Source organism: Dysidea avara, chromosome 2 (genome assembly GCF_963678975.1).
Source record: "Dysidea avara chromosome 2, odDysAvar1.4, whole genome shotgun sequence".
NCBI lineage: Eukaryota > Metazoa > Porifera > Demospongiae > Dictyoceratida > Dysideidae > Dysidea > Dysidea avara.
The window spans coordinates 17,119,921-17,134,241 of record NC_089273.1 but is presented as its reverse complement, the minus strand read 5'-3'; the positions used below and the strand labels follow the sequence as shown (position 1 = coordinate 17,134,241).

Below are 14,321 nucleotides of genomic sequence, written 5' to 3'. Positions count from 1 at the left end.
AACTGCAGAAAGAGACCATTACTTCAAGATGCTGAAATCGATGAAACACCGCTACCACAAAGAAAGCATGGTAAACCATAGAAACAATATTATTATTACTGCTATAATAATCATACTGTATTATATATAATATCTTTAGCTCTTTATGGAGTCATTTCTTTTTCTTACTATTAATACACGAAAAGTGTTTGTACTCGGCCTTCTACTCATCATTTTGTATGCTATTGCTTGCAACATCCATTGGCAAGTATCACTCTTTACAACTCCCAGTATTTCTCTTCCAGATGACTGTACAGTGACATTTATTCCCTGTTCAAGATGAGTTCTTAATCTAACTTTTATAGCTTTTTCAATTTCTTTAAATAGCATTAGCGCACTACGTAATACTTTCATGTGACCATAACGAGGATTGTCAGACGGTTGTTAAGCGCGTCACTAATCCCTGTTAGGGTATATTATCTAGGATACAACACTGAAACAATGCAAGCATAAAAATGGTTAAAAAGATTGACATACTCTAATAGAACAGTCACTTATTTTCTAATAGAGTAGTCAACTATGTAACCATAATTGTAATATAGCAGTCACTTATCTAAAACTCTTACTAATATGCTAGTTTTTGCGTAATTTTGGGAATAATAATTAAAGTTTTAAAAAATTGATTTAATTTAATTCTTACTTCAGTCTCAACTGCTGCTTACTATGTTTGCATGATAAAGATCAAAATGCTCTAATAGAACACTCACTGAAATAAAAATATTCTAATAGAGCAGTCACGCAAAGCTAATGTTGGAGATGTGTAAATTATATGCCAATTATCGTTATCAATATCTGTATAGGTGAAATATACTACTAGATTATTTGTATTGGATTGGTAGGTATTTCTCTGTCTTGTAGTACTTCAGTCTTGGTGATCAAGTGGTTGTTTGTGAGGAGAAAGGGCTTTGCTACTAGTGACAGTAATCACTAGTTGGGTCCCAATGGAAACCTAAAACAATTAACAGGGTTGTGATCATTGGCAGTATTGTCTTGAACAGAAGTCTGCTACTGTTGGAGGACCAGCTATGGATGTTTACCATTCCACTAGACATAATAGCTCGTACTTCCTTGTAATAGTCTGTGGCTGCATCCTCCGTATCACAGCCAGTAATGACATTGTAAATGTAAGATTAATTTGCATGTCACGATATTATGCTGCTTGAGATGATGTTGAAGGACTGCATTAAGTATGAAGGGGAAATAGCTGCTCCAAAGGGTATCACTTTGAAATTCCAAATATGAAACTGGACAAATCTGTAGGGTTTGAAATCCAAAAAAACTGGGTGTAATCTCTATCATCTGGATGTAAGGTCAATGAAACTTGATTAGCAGTTTCGCGTCATTGCCTGCTCACATGCCTTTTATAATACCCGTTCATTATTGGTAATTCAGATCAAAGTACTCTAATAGAGCAGTCACTTTTACTCTAATAGAGCAATCAGCTATACTCTTGGAAAATCACTTGTTTAGGAGTAACAGAAATAGCTAAATATTTTTGTATGGATTAGTATTAACATAATTTAGCTATTTAGTGCAAGAGTGATCAATGTAGATCTCACTGTTTTTTGGCAGAAATTTTCATGTTGTGCTTTTGGAAAATAATGAATAATAACCGCTCGCATCAAATTTTCAAAATTCTGAGCAAGAAACTGGTAATCACGTTTCATTGGCCTAAGTGTATATGTTCAAAAATAGCATCTCAATATCACCTGAGATCCCAAATTGATGAAGCCTGAAATGAATGAGGATGGCACACAAATCATTACTGCATGGTACACTGATCTCTATCTAGTCAGTCATTAAGTAAGGGCTGGCTAGCTGACTGTTGCAGCAGCTACAATAAAAATCAATTCTGATGGGTTGTAGTTGGTGAGTCTTTCTCTACTGCATGGTGTGGAATGTTATGAGTCTCAGTATACTCACTTGATGTGTCGACTTGCTCAATGAAACCCCCCTGGTTTCTTGGTCAGTAATGATTTGGTGGTACAACAACAATAGCTTAGGATTAGTGGCTAGTCTCCTTGCTAATTGTTGTGCTCTACATTCTGCCACAGTATAATTACTAGGAAGGGGAGGAGGATGATGTGTTCTCCAAGGAAATCTGGCTACATATGCCTCATCAGTGGGTCTTATGACACATGAGGTGAGGTAATTGTTAACTTCAACATCACTTTGTGAATTCCAATTGATTCCAAAGTCCAGAAACATTTTAAGTCAAAATCACTTTGTGTTGGGGTGATAATCACTAAATCATTGGTTGTCATGGAATGATAGTCCCCTGTTGGGTTGGGCCTGAAATGAGGTATCCTAACTTCGACTCACTGTGGTTGGTCCACTGCCACGAACAACTTTTATCTCCAACTATGTCCCAGTAGTAATCTGCTCCTATTAAAAGTGACCTGAGGTCATTGGTAACTGAAAAACTAGCCTAACATCCAACAAGTTGCCATCTTAATGTTAGCAGGGTGACATTGCTCACTAGGAGTGGAGAAGAATTACAATTATCTGTCCTTGTAGTGCCACTTCAGAACTGCACAAGCCTTGATTTTTCAGGTCTTCCATACCTTCAAAGGACTTCAAACTGGCTCATCCCCTTAGTTGAGACAATGAGTTTGCAATTCCCTTCATCCAGTAATATATTGGTTTCAACACATCTTTTTTGACTTGTCACTGTTGCTACAGCCATTTTGAGAAGGCAAACATTGTTGTGTTTGGGATGAAGGGTCACGAGAGTGTACACCAGTAGGTTGAACAGCAGGTTAGTAGTTGAACAGAGCTTGTAGGATGTACTCCAGTAGATTGAGAGGTCACGGGATGTACACCAGCAGATTGAAGTTTAACAAGGGGTGGAGGGAGAGCTGTGTTATTGCTCTGCTGTTTGTACAGTGTTGACTGGAGAGTGGTAGGTGGGTTGTGATTACTCTGGTGTCCAAGGGCACAGTGGTGACAATGGTGCTTCAAGTTACAAGCGGGTATCCTAAACAGTTGAAGCACAATCTGTCCTGACGTTCAATATCGGTGCATTGCTTAGGGTCTGTGACAGTACTGCATAATGAGGGAGAATGAGGTCCTTTACAGAAGGGGAGCATTGTGCTTTCAATTTAACAATCGGCTTGCCAGCTCCAGCAACAAATGCAGCTGTTGGTGATAGTGTGTCTTCTACTTGGGATCCCATCTCAAAGATGTACAGCTCATTAAGAGTAGCAGATTGTAACTTTGTAACAGTCCACTCTCCCTTGCCATGTGCTCTTTTTTGTTTGATCTTTCCAGGGAGCTTTCCAAGGATAATTGAGACAAGCAAGCTGTCATAGGAGTTTCCCTAGTGATGTAAGACTACGAATGTGACTTTCTATAGCATCATGGATCTCACATAAACTCGAGTATGACTGACTGAGGTTGGGAAGATTAATGAGAGCTTGCATATGTGCATCAATTTGCTTGTACAGCTGTCTGAAGCGTTCTTGTAGTAAAGCTACTCAATAAGTATAGTTAGCATTGGTGAGTTGAAATATAGCAATGATTTTGGATGCTTCCCCCTTGAGTTGAGCACACAAGTAACTCAGTTTCTAGACTCTGGTCAGGGATGTGTTATTGTGTACAACTGCCTCGAAACTCCCAAAATGCTTGCCAAAGGATTGGGTTACCAGAGAACTGGCAAGTCCAATTTTGAGAGACAAGTGAGGGAGACAGGTTCTTTAGTGTGACGCTCTGGAGATACAGAAAGAGTTGGGATGGTGGGGATGTGTCTTGTGTTGAATTTATATTTTACTTCAGAAACAGTAAGAGTAAGGCAATGTGTAATCTTGGCCTTAGCAATAGATGTTGATGATGCAATCTCTTCTGTTTGTAATATTTTAGTCTCTGTGTCTTCATCATTATCCAGTACTTCAAGAATCTTAGTCTCCAGTGAGGTTATAAGACTGTTCTTATGGCTAAATTGCTTGTGCAGGTCCCTCAGAGTAACTATTTGATCTGCAGTGAAGGGCGTGGTAGTAGCGAGGCACTCATCTACACTCTGTAGTAGTTTTGTCAGATGTGCGTGATAACCTCTTCGAGAACTTATGGCTTGCTTGACTTCTGCCGTGATCCTTTAGTTAAACCTCATAGCTACAAAACTTTCTATTGTGGTACCAGCATCAGTCAAATACGAACACACACTGACAATTCTGTGTGATTTCTTAAATCTGTTGATTCATCACACATCAGTGACAAGACTGGACTAGACCGAAATTTTTCTGTGTTTTTCTCGTCAAAATATTGACCAACAGCTTTTATCATTTCTGCTGATGTTGCTGCTGATGTTGCTGCAGATGTATAGGTAGCATTGTCAGGTCTTTGCTGTTGCCACCTTGCAAGATTACCACTTTCATCACATTCTTACATAATTCAATCAAACTTTGATAATTAGTGGTATGTGCAATTTCATGTTTTAGTAGCCAATAGACAATTTTTTATGTATTTACATAACATCATTAAATTCAAACACCTGTCAGAATCTGACGCACCACAACTGTAAAGTTGAGTATACACTGAGCCTCTGCGTGTCATGTTTTCACACAATTCAGCCTGTGATATGGCTAATTTGTGTGCCTGTGATTCCTGGTGTTTCAAAAGTCTATTGTTTTTCTTAGTAGAACCAGTAGCTTTGAACCATTTTGTAAATGGCTTAGTTATAAACACACCATCTGATCCTTTAGGAAGGCCACGTTCACCACTATAAAATTTTTGACAAAATTTGCAATAATAAGCTCCCTTCTTCTGGGAATCAAAACTCAACCATGGATGTTTAGTTTTGAAGTCAATCGGTGTCTTACTCTTTCGTAGTGGACTACTCTTTCCAAACACAACACTTTTGTTAACTATTGATCTTTTACTCACTTTCGATTTTGGAGGTCTTTCTTCACTGGATGTGTTATCAGCTTCAGCCTCTGTCTCACATAAACTATCACTGCTAGTTTCAGGCTCGGTTTTCCTATCAGAAGTAGTAACACTGGCTGTGCCAGTACTACTGAAAGGATAGCAATCCGAAGATGTAGAAACTACACTTAGTCTACGAAAAACTGTTCTCACTGAGCTCCGTGTTGTTTCCTCCTCACTATGAATAATATCTTGATGTGAACTACACGTAGCCATTGGTTGCTCCACTGCTGTGGCGGCTGTAGTGCCCGCCATGGCTGAAGGAGTGCAGCTACTCGATGTAGTTGAATCTTTTGCTGACTCCAGTAACCCACCTTTACATTTACCAGTACTGTCATAAAATGAAGGTAATGTTTTCTGCATAACTCATACGAAAATCCAGTTATATTATAAGTTCTATTATAAACACGTGTCCACTGAATTGAGTGCTCAATATTTGAAATCATGATTGTTGCACGTGTGCGACTAATTAGCAGGGGAATACAATTCTTCTTTCCAATTGGGAATCTCATAATGGAATGGTATTAAGTAGTGTATATAGCTTACCAGCCCAAGTTGGGAATCTCATAATGGAAAGGTATTAAGTAGTGTATATACAGTGTAGCTTACCAGCCAGTTGTCTTGTTTGTGTAGCAATTACTTAGGATTAGGAACTACAGTGGTCCAGGATGCTAGCTACTGTATTCTAATACTTTAGAGCATCTAGGTTTCTCATATCAATGTTTACGTCCAATATGGCTGATCACAGATGCACAGTGGTAAAATTACAGTGTTAATTATTCCTTTGGGGTGGGTGGCTGGGCGAAAGTCTATATGATACTGAGCTAGCTACACTTCACAACCTTATAAAACCAGTTGAAATAGCTAGTTGCCAGACTAGCTAGACAAGGCTGTAACATAACATTGTTGTGATTGTGTTATTGTACAGTTGATAGAGATTGATGCATTACTAGCTTGATTGTTCGGTAGTTGTATATGTATATACGTATATCCCAAGAAATATTTAAGCTTGTGTCATATGTAATTTTTAACCTGGAAAAAAATTACGTATTAGACTGTATGAGATTGAATCTGAGAGCAATTATTTTAGACAGTTTTGTGTGCCATTTTAAATTAGTATACAGTGTAGTTGTCATTCACAATTTAGGGGGGGAGTCTGAAATTTTAGGGGGGGGAAGTCCCCCCCCCCAAAGGCTCTAGAATAAACACTGAGTTATTTATTGTGCAAACTGTTTATCAGGATGGCAACACAATGCCTGATTCCACTCATCTATCTTGAGAGGGCTTCCTGTATATCTCCTGATTTGATGTAGTCACTGTGTGGGCCTGCAGCTATTCAGAGCCACTAGTTTGTCCGTGTATGTGTATTTCCCCTCTTTGATCATCCCAGTGCTATGGAGTGTTAAATCTAGATCTATGGGAGAGAGAGGTCTATCAATCATGAATCACACCAACTATGGTGGAGATGACAGAACCTCTGGGGCCTAGTGTACAAAATTGGATTAACTTCTGCTTGTGACCTATGGATATGTGGTCTACCTGCTATGGAGGTGTGGGACGCTCTATACATGTATTGTGTGTGTGTGTGTGTGTGTGTGTGTGTGTGTGTGTGTGTGTGTGTGTGTGTGTGTGTGTGTGTGTGTGTGTGTGTGTGTGTGTGTGTGTGTGTGTGTGTGTGTGTGTGTGTGTGTGTGTGTGTGTGTGTGTGTGTGTGTGTGTGTGTGTGTGTGTGTGTGTGTGTGTGTGTGTGTGTGTGTGTGTGTGTGTGTGTGTGTGTGTGTGTGTGTGTGTGTGTGTGTGTGTGTGTGTGTGTGTGGTATGAATAGGGATGAACATATCACACCATATATATATGGGCAAATATTAGAGTCTAGTAATAATGTTCTCATATTTTTTTCAATTACAAATACCTCAAAAACAGAAAGAGAATCATATACAAATCATAAAGGCTGCATACAGCCAAATCAAAGTTGAGTATTCATGTCACTTTGCTATCTTCACCAGCGGGCACTCTGTTGCTTTGTGTCTTTCTCCACAATGCACACAGCAATGACTGAAGAGGCAAGAAGCCTTGTTGCAGTGACCATCAAAGTTCCATTTATAGCAGCGTAGGTCTCTTGCTGATCTTTTTCTTTTTGACCCTTGGTCCACTCCTTGACATGTCTGCTTGATGACAGGAGTTGCAGAAGGTAATCAGCGACTATAAATGGGCAAGTTCAGCTCCCCCATTTTTTGAAACTCCTTGCTGCAGCCCATTCTCTATACTCCTGGTCATATCATAACCACTAAAAGCCTGCCAAGTCATGGTGTAGTTGAAGGATTAGGTGCAGGTGGACTGCAAAGCCAACTGATTCCTCCTTGGTGGTTGATGAAGCTGACACCAGAGCAGCCATCATTCTGGAGTAGGCCTGCAGCCAAGTGCGGAGGTAGGAAATGACTTTTCGTTTTGTTTGAATACAATCAGTAGGTCCCATGATCAGCAGTTTACCATCGTGTGATACAGAAAAATTTGTCTGCTCCTGCAGGGCTCCATCCAGAAGCATTGAGAGATCAATGTATTCCCAAGGTTGAATTTTTTTCAAGGAGCTTGGTTGGAATGGATGGTAGCCTGTCCATTACGATTGATGTTGGCATTGGTCTTGGTGTAGTTGCAGTGGTGTGATCTGGAGTGTCTTCAAGGGTAGGAATCAGTCTGGGTAGATCGGGTGTGAGATTGGGATCCACTGGTAGGACAGGAATTATTGGTGGTAACTGGTGAATTAGTGGCAGAGCCTGAATAGAGCAACACTTGTAACACACTGCACATGAAGTATATAACAAAACATGGTTCGGGTGACTGACTGCCAAGACCACCCATCTATGGTCACACCTGATTGTATAATACACAGCAGCAGTGTGCCTGCTACCACTGGACACTGGCCATGACCACCCATCCATGGCTGCCCATGCTTAACGTTAGCCTTTCTACACTCTGTACTCCTGGCCTGCTATCAGGATAGCTGAAATTGCACTTTTTCTTTATACATATTTTAGAGCACATTGGAACCTTAATAGCACAAAGAGCAGGTAAACTTTACGCTTCCACTTAGTTCATTAAGCCCAGTAAACAGGTCATTTGATATTCCTAGTTGTCGCCTGATAAATGCAGCCACCCACCGCTAAATATTGCTTCTTATAAAAAAATTTTTTTTTCTATCTACCTGTGGTGACCAGCATGTATGAAACTATGAAAAAAAAAACATTACTGTTCTTGTTTCTACTGTCAAAGGAACTCCAGGGTCAGTAGGAGGGTTGCGGAGTATGTTGGCAACAGCTCCAGCAATCAGATTAATGTCTTAGGGTGCCAGGTGTGTATAGGAATGGCTCAACACTCTCACTAGTACTTGGTCTGCTACCTTCATCACTGGCCATTCATGTTAGGAACTCAGATGCAACTGAAACTTGGTCAATTTAGTTTGACATTCACAATACTAGAAGAAAATTCTGCTGCAAGCTTGCTGCTCAGCTCAACAAAGACTGTGCTGGCTGTTTTGCTCTGCGATATTTATAGGCCAGCCCTGGAATGCATACTAGAATGTGTTTTTTTGACAAGCTGTCTCTTTGTTAACAGACCTGTATGCTAATTGACATTGCATTGTTGCCCCTGCTAAGATTATGCAGACCTCAACCTGTTAGTTAACCCTGTTTAACCTGTCTTTAAACTTGTGTTATGGCTTCAATGAATCTTAATTCGTGGCTTACTGCTGTTTACACTGTACTATTAATGCTAGTAACTAGATTCTTTCAAAGAATTCATGGCTTGTATCATCTCTTTCTCAACTCCATTTGATGCGCTATGTATGTGGCCATCTTGAAATGAAATTAAATGGCATTGTTTAAAATATCGGATAATATCGGGCATTTATAGCTTTACTGATTAAAGTCCGATACTGCCAAACTATAGTATTTTCATGTTGAGCTGAATCCTGAAAAACAGCTAAAATTAAAAAGTGGATTTTTTCTCAACAGACTTATAACATTCAGCCAACCAGATGATTATATTGGTACCAGTACAGGTGTCAACAACAGACACGTACGGTTTGGCTCCTTTACAAGTTCGGGAAAGGGCTTTAATGGACGCACACTGTGCTTATATGGCTTCCCCATAGGAAATGTATTGTGTAAATTTTAATTGGCCATAAATGTTATGTCAAACATTTGAACAACAATTTTGAAATATTTTTAGCGGGTCAAACAGTACTACAAATGAACCAAATTTGAAGATCATGTGTAATTTGCATCCATGAGTTTATTGAATGTTTTTGAGGATTCAGCTCAACGTGAACATACTATAGTATTGGTATTGGTGCATCACTACTTGTTTGTCTACTTTTTGTAACATAATAAATTATCAACACCTAGCACTATCCTTGGTTCCCACGACTGCACATTAGAAGGTAATGATGATACTTGACCAACCTTCTCTGGCTATATGGAAATGGTTTAGAGTTTAATTAAGTATATACACAACATGTATCCTGGGAACTTCTACAAGAGATATTAGGGGTACATAACGCACTCATGTGTGTGAAAGCATCAAGGAGAGTACAATACTGAGTTGATTTGTGAATGCTGGTCACATGATGTGAATGCTGGTCACCTGATGTGAATGCTGGTCACATGATGTGAATGCTGGTCACCTGATGTGAATGCTGGTCACCTGATGTGAATGCTGGTCACATGATGTGAATGCCAGTCTCATATAGTCGCTAGTCTCATATAGTAACAGATGTATGTAAAAAGTTGCAACTGTCCCGGCCATAATTCAAGACAATACAGTATGTGGATATACATAATAGTGTACACACTGACATATGTAGCAACTGAACGTAAAAGCCATATTAAAATGGCTTTACCTCCTCTACTTTACTGTTGTAATACTTTTGCTTCAACTTCTTTGCTACAGTATGTGTTTGCTGTGTGACGCTCTGAAGTGTTGTCTTTAACTGCAGCAATACAGCTCTCAACAACTACAGCAACATCATAAATACCCGACATTTACAACCCATGTGCAAAGTTGTTGGAACGATCCAGAGACCAATGTCCAAGCCACGAAAATTGAATCAAATTTTGGTAATCCACGAAATTTTCTTGCCTTACGGTGTCAAAATTTCGAACACTACCGGTGATGTTCCTAGATTACGGGCTTTTACAATTGTTTTAGCGTGTGAACACCGCTGCTGTGTTGATCAGTAGTGTGTGTAGCTGGCGATAGTGAAATACAGCATTATTATCTTTAATTCTTTTTGTAGCACGTTGTCTGCAGACTCATTGGTTCTGTTGTTGACTTTGTGGATGGAGTGCCAGAAGATATCTACTATTTTAAAGACTTATTTTCTTCATCGATCACATATTTTGAGAGATAACTGAGACAAGTACTACTGATTGATGGCAACTGGGCGGAAATCAACCGCCCGTGCTGGATACGACGCTAATTTTGAAAGAATATTTAATCAAAATAATCTCCAGCCTTTGAGGGAATCAGAAGTAGAGAGTTTTCATTGTTTCACATGTCGGCTGTTGTTAAGGCAGCCTTCCCAGCTGTCCTGCTGTGCCTGCTGTGGCAGTCGTTGCTGATGCGGTTGTGTCGACAATATCAGAAGGTAAGCAGTTACATATAGCTACAAGGGGGTGGCACTCCTATATACCCTGTATTCCGATCTTCCTCCTTGGTCAAAGTCGAAAAATAAGCCTTGACCCTTGACTTACCCTAAAATCCGAGCTTGACTCTTGGCCAAATTCTTGCATCTTTCCATAAAATGTTGCAACTCGAAAAGTATCAATTGTGGTATACACTTTACAAGCGAAGCTTATCTTTTGACCTACTGCAAATTTCTTGCTTGACTTTTGACTTTCGTTTTGACTGAGGACGAAGATTTGAGTACAGAATATATTGGAGTGCCACCCCCTTGTAGCTAGCTATATATTGTACACATTTGTATATCTTGCACCATGTATTGTTTAAATAGTGACAGCTATTCTTGAACTTTCAATATAATAAATCCTATATTCACAGTTAGGTTGTTCTTGGTTCATGATTTATTTACTGAGATTTTCACACCCATGTATGTAGACAAGTATAGCACAATGTAGTTATAGAAATTAAGTTGCAATCTGGATTTGCATTGTGTCTGAATGGTTGTTATATAGAGCTGATTAAGGTTCAAAAACTGATGTCATGTTCACTGATAAACCAACCACCTGGTTATTGTAGTGGCTATAGTATAAACCACACTTTAGTGAAACCGCTTTGTGTCAAAATGGGCTCTTGGACAAGCCCTGTACCATTTTCTGCATAATTGTAGCCAACATTAAAACCTGAGAAGACGGTCTTTTTCCCTTTGTTTGGGATTTCAAGATTGGGAATTAATTTAGTGCTAAAGTTTATTTATTGAAAATGATCCCACTCCATATGTACAATGACTATAGCTAGCTGAAACTTGTGTGGTTACTATGTTTTGAAATGTGGGTGTTTACTGAGTTTTATGTCCACCATGCAAAAACATGTTTTCTCATCCTTGTGTAACTGTAAACAACCTAATCTTAAGGGAGGTACAGTTAGTTTAGTCTCATGTTCAGCTGGGCTTGCACTTACAATGCTCGGGTTTCTTGGGCCTTGGGCTCTGGAGGTGCGATCCAGCCATAATGTTGGCTGGCCAATCAAAATCTATAAGTTGTGTAATCGCGTGAATGTATTGGAAGTAGATGAAAAGGCAGAGAATTTAAAGAGAAAATTTTGACCTAGTTTGTTTAAGATACATTGTGTTTTCCAATCTCACCTTATAAGACTGAAGAATTGTGACTCAACATTTCACTAGAATGAAACGCTACCCTCTCCCAGTACTAGTAAAGGAAGAGACTTGCATCTAGTAAGCACCCTGTTCTGAGTTTTACTTTATTCCTAGCCATTTTAGCTTTTAGCATGGTTTTTAAACCAGGCACTCGCCCACAGCCGGCCAAAGGCCGGTTGGTTTACTGAAACTGTTTTCGTAAATGTGTGTGTGTGTGTGTGTGTACCTATCTACATATCTACCTATGTTTGTCCGTACGCACCCACATGAGCAATATCGTTAAATAATGATAAAAGCAGCTTTTACGTAAGAAGTAGTAGCGAAATGAAGTGTGCATTAAACTTCTGCACAGGTGAACTTTGCTCTGAGGTGGTTTCTTTTCGGCGGACTGAAATACGGGTGTGGCGACTTTCCTCAGACTACCTTCCCTTCAGGTTTTCAGGCGTTTAACAACTGAAAAACAATGGTGCAGGACTCGTACACTACCAGGAATAGCCTATCGCTTCAAGCTGAAAGGGGGCATATCCCTTACGTATGCAAACGAAAATGAAGAACAGCTTTGAGGCTTTGTCGAGATAATTTGTGGGAAAAAACACGTTAGTCACACTATAAAACAGTTTAGAAGATAGTTCTGTGCGTAATATATTGGTAAAAATGGTTTGTTTAACAAACGCTTCCTAGCAGTGCATAGCAATATAATTGAATGAATTACGAAAATTTCATGAAGTACGAAATACGAGAGTTGGCTAATAATATTATTGTATAACCCAAAACTACCCTATTGTAAAATAGTAATACATAGTTGGTTAATTCATAGTAGCATATACTGTCTATAGTTAATTCCAGATGAGTTAGCTAGCTGCATGGCGCCTGGTTTTTAGAAGTAGCACATCAACTTGTTCATGTTTTTACGACTATACAACTCCTTGATTCTGATCGGCCAGCTAATATTTAGCTGGATCGCACTTCCAGACCCAAGAGACTTGAGCATTGTCACCAGACTGTGTTTGCACATTACCGTGAGCCCTGCTGGGCACAAGACTACAGTTAGTCAACCGATTGATGTATTGTATATTCTAATTAATACACATACAATATTTTCTGGTGCAGACAAAGTATGTTTTAGTAGAGGAGGTCATATCATGTCAAGCCCACGTCCACTATGAAACGCTAGTTACATTAAATACCAGATTTAAATTTTATTTTCTGACTGGGATACTGTTAGCATGCTTTATATGTTGTGCTGACAGTTAAATTTAGTGTCAAATGGCATGGCAAATCACTGTTACTGTTGGCATGAAAACTGTAACTGCCATACAACACTTGTGTTTTAACCCAAGCCCTTTTTGCATCATCAGCGCAATCCATCCTGACCCCATCCATGCTTTATTGTATTATCAACACTTTTACTTGTTCTTTTGCACCTTGTGTTGACTATTGAGTAGATGCTCTGTTGCATCCTTAACACTACATATTCTCCCAAGTGAGCACTATGGGTTCCCTTTGTTCAGTCTCTTGGGCCTGTTACTCACAAACATGGCTTTGTGTTTTTTGTTTTGGGGGTGGTAACCTATGCTGGCTTTTGGTTAATCTGGCTACTCCTGCAGCTACTGTGGCCTTTTATCTTTTTACTTTCCCTGTTCAACCTTCATTTTCAAACCCAGTGACTTCATAACCTGCAGCAGTTTTGTTCATATCACTGGTAGGAGCCACCTTCGCTACGTTCTTCTTTTGCTGTGTCAAATAATCCTCCACTGTAGTGTGAAATTGAGTTAAGCCTCATTCCTTTGCTTCTTAAACTAACACATGTAGCTCTTTCAGCTCATCTTTGCCATCATTTCCACCTGGCTTACTTCTATGCTACATTGAACTGCAACTTGTCCTGAGAAGCTGGCCTTCTATAGTGGCAGTTATAGCATTCATGAGCTGGTCTCCATCTAACAACATAGTTGCTGTTAAGTAGAGTAACTCATGGAACAGTATCCCACTTGGTCTAAGCACATTTGAGTATTAGACTGAAATTATTTAACTTTATCAATCCCATGTCACCTGAAGAGTCTCATGTGACTTCATGGTCCATTAAGTATATACACACTAATGGAAATTTTGTTACAAATTGTGCATGTCAGGGCTCTTAACCTAGAGAGGGTGAAGTAAGTTGCTTCAGATTCTAGGGGGGTCTGCGGGCATGCTCCCACAGGAAAATTTAGAAAAATTAGGTGTAAATATACTCAATTTTGGTGAAACTTTACTGTGATGCCATTGAATATTGACCATTTGATTATACAACTTAAACCTTTCCATTTCTCAAGGCTTTAGATTTAGATATAAACCTAGGGGGAGGGGGGGGGCAATAGCTAACCCAACCCTCCCCCCCCCCCAGATTAACCCCTTCATGTACACATGTGGTAATGTCACATGACAGATTTGCTATTATGGCTTTGTTTGTATTAAAGTGTTTCTGTAAGGAGATACCAAATGGAGTGCTGTATTGCATTAGAAAGAAGTATTGTAAATGCGAGTTATAGCTCTGTA

General features: G+C 39.4%; 1 protein-coding gene across 8 annotated transcripts in view; it reads left to right on the top strand.

Annotated features, from left to right (window-relative positions):
• LOC136246766 (uncharacterized) overlaps positions 1–14,321 on the top strand; it is a 306,647-nt gene that overhangs the window by 281,075 nt on the left and 11,251 nt on the right. For 3 of the 8 annotated variants that reach the window (XR_010696821.1, XR_010696822.1, XR_010696820.1), the window contains exon 7: positions 10,248–10,598. The exons of the other annotated variants lie outside the window; for them this stretch is intronic. The gene's annotated coding sequence lies outside the window, so the exon portion shown is untranslated. The remainder of the gene's footprint in view (positions 1–10,247; positions 10,599–14,321) is intronic. 8 annotated transcript variants of the gene reach the window in all.